Source organism: Callorhinus ursinus, unplaced genomic scaffold (genome assembly GCF_003265705.2).
Source record: "Callorhinus ursinus isolate GAN/ISIS: 27379988/994484 unplaced genomic scaffold, GSC_fseal_2.0 scaffold10, whole genome shotgun sequence".
In the NCBI taxonomy this organism is placed as follows: Eukaryota; Metazoa; Chordata; class Mammalia; order Carnivora; family Otariidae; genus Callorhinus; species Callorhinus ursinus.
Genome location: NW_027397072.1, coordinates 31,505,534 through 31,514,245, shown reverse-complemented (window position 1 = coordinate 31,514,245; position 8,712 = coordinate 31,505,534). Strand labels below are relative to the sequence as shown.

Sequence of the window (8,712 nt, the reverse complement as noted above, 5' to 3'; positions counted from 1 at the left end):
CTAAAAAAAAAAAAAAAGTAAATTTTAAATAGCAATTATCCTGAAACTCTAGGGGAAAAAAAATTTTTTTTTACTTTCTTTCTCTGTCCCTTGAAATTATAAATCTTATCATGTCTTTGAAATATAAACACAGCCCACAGTCTCCTGAGATTGAAGGAAAGAAGGGGGCGGGGGGGTGTGGGGAAGAGGCCCTTTTTTTTTTTTTTAAAGATTTTATTTCTTTATTTGACAGAGAGAGACACAGCGAGAGAGGGAACACAAGCAGAGGGAGTGGGAGAGGGAGAAGCAGGCTTCCTGCTGAGCAGGGAGCCCGACGCGGGGCTCGATCCCAGGACCCCGGGATCATGACCTGAGCCAAAGGCAGACACTCAACCAGCTGAGCCACCCAGGAATCCACTTTGGAAAAAAAACTTGGGTACTTTCTGTCTCTGTGATGTAAACTACCTCCCCTGCCCCCTTCCTTCTCTAGAACCTAAGAGCCATTCTTTGAAATGCAAACTTCAGGGAGGAGTTTTTCACGGGGTGAGGGAAATATTTGGAAACTGGGCCTATAATGTCCTCTCCACAAATATTAGTAAAAAAGCAAAAGCTGTAAAAGATTTTGTTTGCATCTTGTCCTTGTATTTTTGTGTGTTGTATATTGTAAATGTGAAATATTTTCTCTATCTCCGGATGGTACTGCTAAAATTAATTTGTAAAAGAGATCTATTTTAGTTGGTTTGAAGGCAAACACTTGTAAGGATTGGGCATTCTAAAACTCAGAAAGCTAGAAACTAACCCAAGTGTTTTCCAAGTTCATGTGATTTTGGGAAAATGTCTGAAATGAAAGCTAATTTAAGGTTGCTGGTTTAATTAAAATAGACATATCTTTAGAGTTATTAGCATTAAATATAAAACTTTCATTCTGCTTGTGTTTACTAAAAGTCAGAGAAGTACATGTTAACTCTCTTGCTAAATTTGTCAGGAAAAAAAAAACCCTTAGAATAATGGCTGACTTTGTCTAATGCCTCATGAAGTTTTGTGGGTAGTCTAAGCATAATTGTTAGGAGCCAGTGAATTAAGTAGGTGTCAGTAAGATAAAAAAGTTTGTAGGCAAACTCTTAAATAGTTCTGAAATCTTTGGTAACCTAGAACTTTAAAGTGTTGCTAAGTTAAATGGAGAGTAAATTTAAATTCATTGATTATCCTGATCATTTCAAATGAGATCAAATAATGAACATTAAATACTGAAAATAACTTACCTACTTTTGTCTTATTACAGAGAAACTCGAGATAAATTTGGGTCTGTTTGTAAACATTTTATGCTTTATCAACAGATTATATTATGAAAAAGTGCATGTTCTTGAAAATTATGAAATATATTCATAAATTTGCCAATCTGAAAAATTCTGGTAGAGGAGACAATGCACAATTTCTTACTATTTAGTTTTCACTAAAAATTAAGGTTTCTAAGCATGAAGAATTCTGATAAATGTAATTAAGACTACTGGAGTTAAGGGAGATCATTCTGTATGCAAAGAAGGTAAGATAGGTGTTTTTGGTAAGAAAAAAAAAAATCTTTGTTGAAGGAAAAGAAAATAATTTTGTCCTAAAGTGAGACTAGTTATTTAAAGAGGGAAAACATAGGACAAAATCTGAATGTAAAAAAAGAAAGTTGCAGAAAGTTTATGGAAAAAGAATCTTTGGAAAAAAATTTTGTGCATGGTCAGTACTGGCTAAGATTAAGATAAATTGAAGTAAATAAAAAAAAAATAAAATTTTGTTTTCTCTCTGTGAAAAGGACAGAATTTCCTTAAACTATGGGTCTGCACTTAAAGAGAAACTGTAAACAAAAGTTTTCTTTATCTTTTAAGTTATCTGCCTAAAAAAACAATGATCTGTATTGTCAAACTAATCTCCTAAATTTATCAGGTCTTTGATTACTTTAGAAAACCGAGTCTTAGTATTTATTAAAAGAGCTAAATTTTGTTCACAGCTATGTTACCTGTTTGAAATCTCTTACTGTCATTTTGTTTACATGGATCATTTGATATCGTTTCATAGGGATTTGTGATCGTATTTAATCAATTTTGATTGATATTTTTTGACATATTTCCAAAAATCAAATTCTAAAAGGAAGTTTTTGACCACAATCTAACTGAACCTTTCCAGGGGGCCCCTGGAACTCTTCAAAAACAAGTTTTTGAGAAATTAAAATAATTAGGTTTATTTGGTGTGTTAAATTACATGGGAAGCATTGTCTAATAAGTGATAGTAAAGCCACTTAGGTGACATTTATGTAGATATATTATTAAAATCAGTCTGTGTGTCTGTTTTAAATCAGTGTTCTAAGAAGTATGTGAAATGCCTAGAAATCTGATGTCCTGGTATGTTATTATCTTGACCTGTTGTAGGTCATAGAACTAACCAAATTTCCTTGTCAATTGCATTGTGAACTCTAATCAGATCTTTAACTGTGGCCATTTTTAAGACTTTTATTATTTCCCGACAGTTATACTTTTACTCAGATGCTTTTCATAAAAGCTTCCTGCAAATGTGCTTTATCTTCAGGGAGGTGCATGGAAAGAACTCTGAGTACAGGTTTCTGATAACCTCAAGACCATAAAACTGAACTAGGTTAAAAAAAAAAATCCAGAACTAGTGAAAAAATTGGATTCAAGCAGAACAAGAATTAATAATCACATGGGACCTGAATAAACTGAGGAGGATAATTATAATTTTTATGACTTTTTGTTGGAAACATTGCTGACTTTAAAAAAAATACTGTTTTTTTTTTCCAGATTGAAGAAAACTTTTTCTCTTAGGCTAACTGACAGCAATTTGATAAAATATACCTTCGTGAATAAATTGAAACGTTTATCTTTTCTCCCTACCCGCCAGAATTCAGAAATTCTCAGTGAGTAGTCTTATATTTTTATGTCAATATATTTATTTGCCTAAGTTCAATAAGAATTTCTTCTCTTTATGATAGGACACAATTGGAAATCTTAGTTATGTCACCAAGGGTTTGGCAGCAATGTCATGTTTGAGAGAGACACGCATAGTCTCAGATATAAACAGACAGCTTTAAGGAACTAAGGTTGACTTTATGGAGCCAATAAGGCCCCTTGGAAATATCAGCATGGTGCCTTGCTTACAGAGTTCCCAGCAGGCTTACCAGGTGAGTAAAGAAGGTCACTTCCTGATAGGTGCAGGGAGTTCAGGATATTTTGGAACCTTGAGAAGAGAGGAATTCACCCAAATCTGTAAGTATTGCAGATGAAATCAGATGGCAGGTATTTGGCTTGGCTTCTGACCTCAAGAGGTTATTAAAAGTTCATTCTAGGGATTCCTTATGAAAAGTTCCAGCAAAGCAGAGTTTAAAAAGCCTATATGGTCAACCACTATTGCTGCATTTATGTAAATAATCAGGCCAAGTTTGGGGGGGGGGTTGTTTTTGTTTTGTTTTGAAATGAGACTTATTTTGCAAATAAATTAGTGTTAATTTGGCTATCTTCGGTAAAAATGAGGGTGATTATAGAGAGAATGTGTTTCCATAACACACCTTTGTAAATACTAGATTTTAACAACTATTCATCATACGCTGGACTAGATCCTCATTTCTTCCAGTGTCCTCCAAAGCCTGGCTCCAACTCTCCAAATTAACATTTTTGAATGTTCTCCGATCTTTCGGAGTTGGAATCATTTGAGAACTAAAACTTCCCTTTTTCCTAAGGCTTGCAAACTTAATATAAACGATGTGATGTAAATTTCAGAGAAATTGCCACAGTAGCTCATGTGTAGATGATCTTTGTGCCTCTTGCTCTGGGGCCACTCAAAGGATCACCAGAGACATTTAGCGACAAACCAAGAAAATCCGATTGCCACAGCCTGCCCTCACTCTATGTGACGATGCTTCCAGCCTGACATCTAGAAGTCTTCTCAACTGGCTACCCTCAGAACTCGGAGACTGGTGTATAATTTGATCTAATCATTAGCCACTGCTTTTCTATTGTTTCCGTAGATATGCCTCTTATTTAATACCTGATTACTCGGACCACAGGCAAACTTGGAGAGCATACCTGCATCACCACCTCCTGAAATGAGTTTAACTAAACTGACCTATTGTCAAGACCAAGGTGGGTGGTTCAGTGAGACAAAACAGTCTACCAGCTCAAGTTTTAACGTGTGAAACTTCAGGAAGTTTCAGAGGATGGAGCTGTAGGGGCCAAAGACAGGCCTCCCCAAGATGGGCCACTTTGGCCTGAAGATTATCTTGAGCTGAAAGCAATTGAGACCCTGCGGGTTGAGAGAAACTCTTTGCCCTTCCTTTAACTACACGGAAGAATCTAAATTGGAAATCTTTCTCAGAAGAATGGTTATTACCAGAGATAAATTTTATCTGAGTGACCCATCTGTAGAGCAGGGCAAACATCTGCTCTTTTTCTTACTGCCCTGTGCATTGCATTTCTTCCCTTCAAAGTCCCAGACTCTTACCCCTTCTCCTTAGTTCAGGAGGACATAGATATCTCATTATGCCTGCCTGTCTTTGAAATTTCCACGTCTGTGTGGATTCCCCATCAGTACACTATGAAATTTAATTTTCTCCTATAAATCTGTCTCATGTCAACCTGATTCTTGGCCCAGCTAGAAGAACCTTGGAGGGGACAGGAATTCTTGCTCCTTGACATTACTCTAAGGTAAACACTCTCTCCCATTTCGCTATTCTCAAAATCTCCAAGAAAAGGTTTGAAACCCAAAGAATTGCCTCCAGGGCCCTGGGGCCTCAGAAAAAGGCCTGCTTCTCCTTGGGTCACATATGCAAGTTATCTAGCAGAATTCCACAAATAAAGCCAATTTCACATAGTGTTGATAAAACAGACATTCAGCTAATGGCACTTTTAGGGCAGAGGTGAAGGGACACAGGCTTGTGGGGTCACCATCTTTGCAGAAATTGTTGCTGGAGGTCAGGTCTGATACCACACGCCTTCCTGGCATTGCCGGTGGCTTTCCCAGCCCTCCTGCACGGCTCTCCTCAGCGTGAAGTCCCCTCCTCAGATTCAGAAAGGAGAACCCCCCCCCCCCCCCCCTCCGCCCCCCCCCCCCCCCAACAAAGTCGTTCCTGTTGCCCTTCGATTTCTCCACTCGGTCTATGGACCTCAAGGCTGCCAGTCCTTCCACCCAAGCTGCCAGATGCTGTTCGGGAGCCCTCTCCCCTCCCCCAGGACCCCCTGCCCATCCGCCACAGGCCGCAGCTACCTGTCTCACCCCTCTGCTCATCTTGAAAGCCACCTGCGCCACGTTCACTCTCACTGCTGAGACATCTTAAAAAATAAAACCCCCGACCCTTCCTTTTCTTCTGAGCCGGCATTCCAGGCCTTGCTTCTCCCCTCTGGGACCTGAGATTTCATTCATTTCCCCTCCATTTCTGGAATGTTGCTCCCCCATCTGCCCTTCGCTAGCAAACAGGTTTTAGCTGCTTTGCTTCCCAAGCATTCATGTAAATTGTCTCAGCCTTCCCTGGCTCTCTCACTCTCTGGGAATGTCTTGTAAAGTTGCATCTGTCACGTTTACCCCAATTATTAAAGCAAAAGGACGCCAACCTACCATCCATTGAATTCCCAACCCAGTGCTCTCCCCATCACCAGAAATGACCTCTATTCCTCTGGCTTTCCTTCAGCCTGGGTGAAATGAAATCCCCAGTTTCCTTTGCCCTTAGTGACCTGCATGCAACAACCACACAGATTCTTCTTCAGATGTCTTTGGTGAGATAATTCACATATTTTAAGGAAAAGGTACCTCCAAGGACACAATTATTTTGGCTCTTAATTCTTTCAATACTTAGACTATTTTTACCGAGATACTCAGCTTTTCAATTAAACGGATCCTTTTCTGAAGAAATTGTTCGAAGTTTGCAGCACCCATGATTCCTTCTCCACGAGAAGGCATCAGGGCGGATTTCAGAACGTTCTGGGGGGTTCCCACTCTTCATTACAAAATTTTTCTGTTTGTTCATTTTCATTGTAAAAAACTTTGCTGAATGTAAACTCACCTTTCCAATAGCACAGCTCTTCCTATCTCTCTACCACGGTGTTTAAAAGCACTTCGTCTAAGCTTTTCTTAATTAGATTAACTTCAAATCCTTGTTCATTTAGAAAAAAAAAATTTTTAAGTCCCTCCTTATTTTAAAACAAGAAGCCCCCACAGGGCTTGAAGCCTCCAAACATGACTTTACACTAAAGGCAAGGAAGGTATCCATGCATGCAAGGGTCCACCTTGGACCCTTGGGGCAAATGGAAACATTCCTGAGAGTTACCATATGCTGGAAAAAAAGAAGAGCCTGGGGCAAGTAAAACTGAATAGCAGTTATTCTTTAAATTTCAGAAAAGCTCCCATGTAATCCAAGTTGGGTGCTATTTACAAAACATTCTGACAGGAGGGTCGACCTGCTGGTTCTAAAGCTGGCTAAAGAGAAGGGAATATGCAGCCCCTCTTATCAAGTGAGGCCAGACCAACTTTTGCCCACCACTAAAAAGCCAGCTTTCCCCTGGGCCCCACAACACATGCTCCTGGGATCCCAACCAGCCCCCCAAGCCCACAGCCTCCTTCAGTTCACCAGCTAATCAGTGATCCTTCCGGGGCGGGGGTGGGGGTGGGGGGGTGAGGGTGTGGGGAATCAGTGCTGCTCAGCCCAGGCTTGTGAACTTCTAACCCTTGGAGCATTCTTACCCCATTGTGATAAAATCCACAGGGCTCAACAGTTTAATTCTTCTACCATCACGGAATATATACCAGGTGCTGGGGGAGGGAGGGGGAAGGAGGGGAGCAGCGAGGCTGAGCTGTACAGACGACCTGGTCCCTGCTCCCCGGGTCCTGAGGGTCTAGTTAAGCAGAGATAGATTGGATATGAAACCAAAAATAACATGATAGAATGAAGTCAATGGAATAATAGTGCAAAGTGCTCAAGGGATTCAGAGGAGAAAACAATTCCTTCCATAATGGGGAGGAGAGCAAAAGGGGAATGAGGCTTTTCACAGCAGAGAAAGGGAGGGGGCATTTTTAGCTGAGGGAACAGCCTTGAAATGTAGGCTGTGTTTAGAGACCATTTTTAGCAGTCTGGCAAGCTCACAGGGGAAATTCAATAATTTGACAGGAAGGAGTCAGACTAGAACTTTCACATCAGATTTCACCATGGAGGGGTCTGGGGCTAGTATCCTTGTTTCGTGGAAGGAAGGCATATAAAAGTAGTTTTTGAAAACTTTAAAAGAAGATTTGCCTGGCTAGTGAATTCTTTGGAATTATAGAAGGGACTTGCAGATAATAATAATAATGTTATAGTAATAATAGCTACTATTATTATTTTGTAAAACTGGAAGCGACTTAGGGCATATGTAATCTTTTAGAGCTGAAAGAAATTTTATTTGTTTTATTTTTATTTTTTAAGATTTTTATTTATTTATTCATGAGAGACACAGAGAGAGAGAGAGGCAGAAGGAGAAGCAGGCTCCCAAGGAGCAGGGAGCCCAACGCGGGACTCGATCCCAGGACTCCAGGATCATGACCCAAGCCCAAGGCAGATGCTTAACCATCTGAGCCACCCAGGAGCCCTAGAGCTGAAAGAACTTTAAAGACCACCTCATCCAAGTCGCTTACTTTACAGATGAGGAAATTGATGCCCAGAGAAAATTTCTTGTCTCAAAGCCCTGGCAGGTTAGGGGAAAAGCCAGGTTTGGGGCACAGATTTCTTCCCTCCTAAACAAGTAAACCAGGTTACTTGCCACTAGAATGTCTCATCTGCACCGCTCCCGGCTATGTTTCAGGGAAGAAAAATGGTGGCTGGAGTTTAAGAGGTTTGCCTGGAGTCCCACAGCCACTGGTGGCTCACGTGGAACTCTAACCCAGACACAGGGCACAATGAGCCCACGCTCTCCTAGAAACATTCTTACTAAAATTAAACCCATTCACGAGGGATGAAGCATGAGAAGCCCGAGCGAGTGTGGTGATGAGAGCCCAAGAATGCCTGTTTCACCAGTCACGACCTGGGTGAGAGATGCAGGGGCTGTAGGGAGCCTGCTTCGCCTCAGCTGCCATGCAGCCTAACCACACGCTCCAAGCTGCAGGGAGCTCTCTTTACCAAGGCTTAGCTGCAATATGGTTTAAATTAGACATTTCTTGCCTGAGTAGAACAAATCACTTAGGTTATAGGCTGACAAAAAAGGAACAGTCTGCATGCTTGGAAAGCTTAGGGGGAATTAAATTATGTGCTGTCACTTCAGTGCCGCTCCTCTGTCCTCTCCACCGCCACCTCTTAGTTGCCTGCAGGAGTCCTGGAGCCTTGCGTGCAAGCTGAGCTGTAACCCAAGGCTTAACATAAACTTCGGACTCTCAGGTCATTGGGAAATAACAGGTATATCCGGTTGGGCCTTTTGTGCTTGTCTGCACGCAAATTAAAGTTCGTGCAAAGCTGAACTCCCTGGAGCCTCTGGTTAGGGAGAGGGGAGGATGCCTTGGAAAAGAATTCTCACACCATCTCCCTGTTTATTTTTTCAGGGAATGGCAGCTAGCGCTTGTTTATGAGAAGTTTGCACCTCTGGGAGCCTGAGCTCAGAAGGGGCGGGCTGTGGAGGTGGCTTTGTGCCAGGCGGTCTGCTGGGGAATGGGGCTCTGAAGGACCCCAAGGCAAGGCTTTGAAGGGGTGTAGTTCTTATAGACCTTCAGGGAGGAGGCTTGGGG

The 8,712-nt window shown here is 41.3% G+C and overlaps 1 long non-coding RNA gene across 1 annotated transcript; it reads left to right on the top strand.

Moving 5' to 3' along the window:
* Positions 1-284: 284 nt before the first annotated feature.
* On the top strand, positions 285-4,836 carry LOC141373496 (uncharacterized). The gene is made up of 3 exons (XR_012379557.1): positions 285-435; positions 2,781-2,896; positions 4,004-4,836. It is a non-coding gene; the product is annotated as an uncharacterized lncRNA (long non-coding RNA).
* Positions 4,837-8,712: the final 3,876 nt, after the last annotated feature.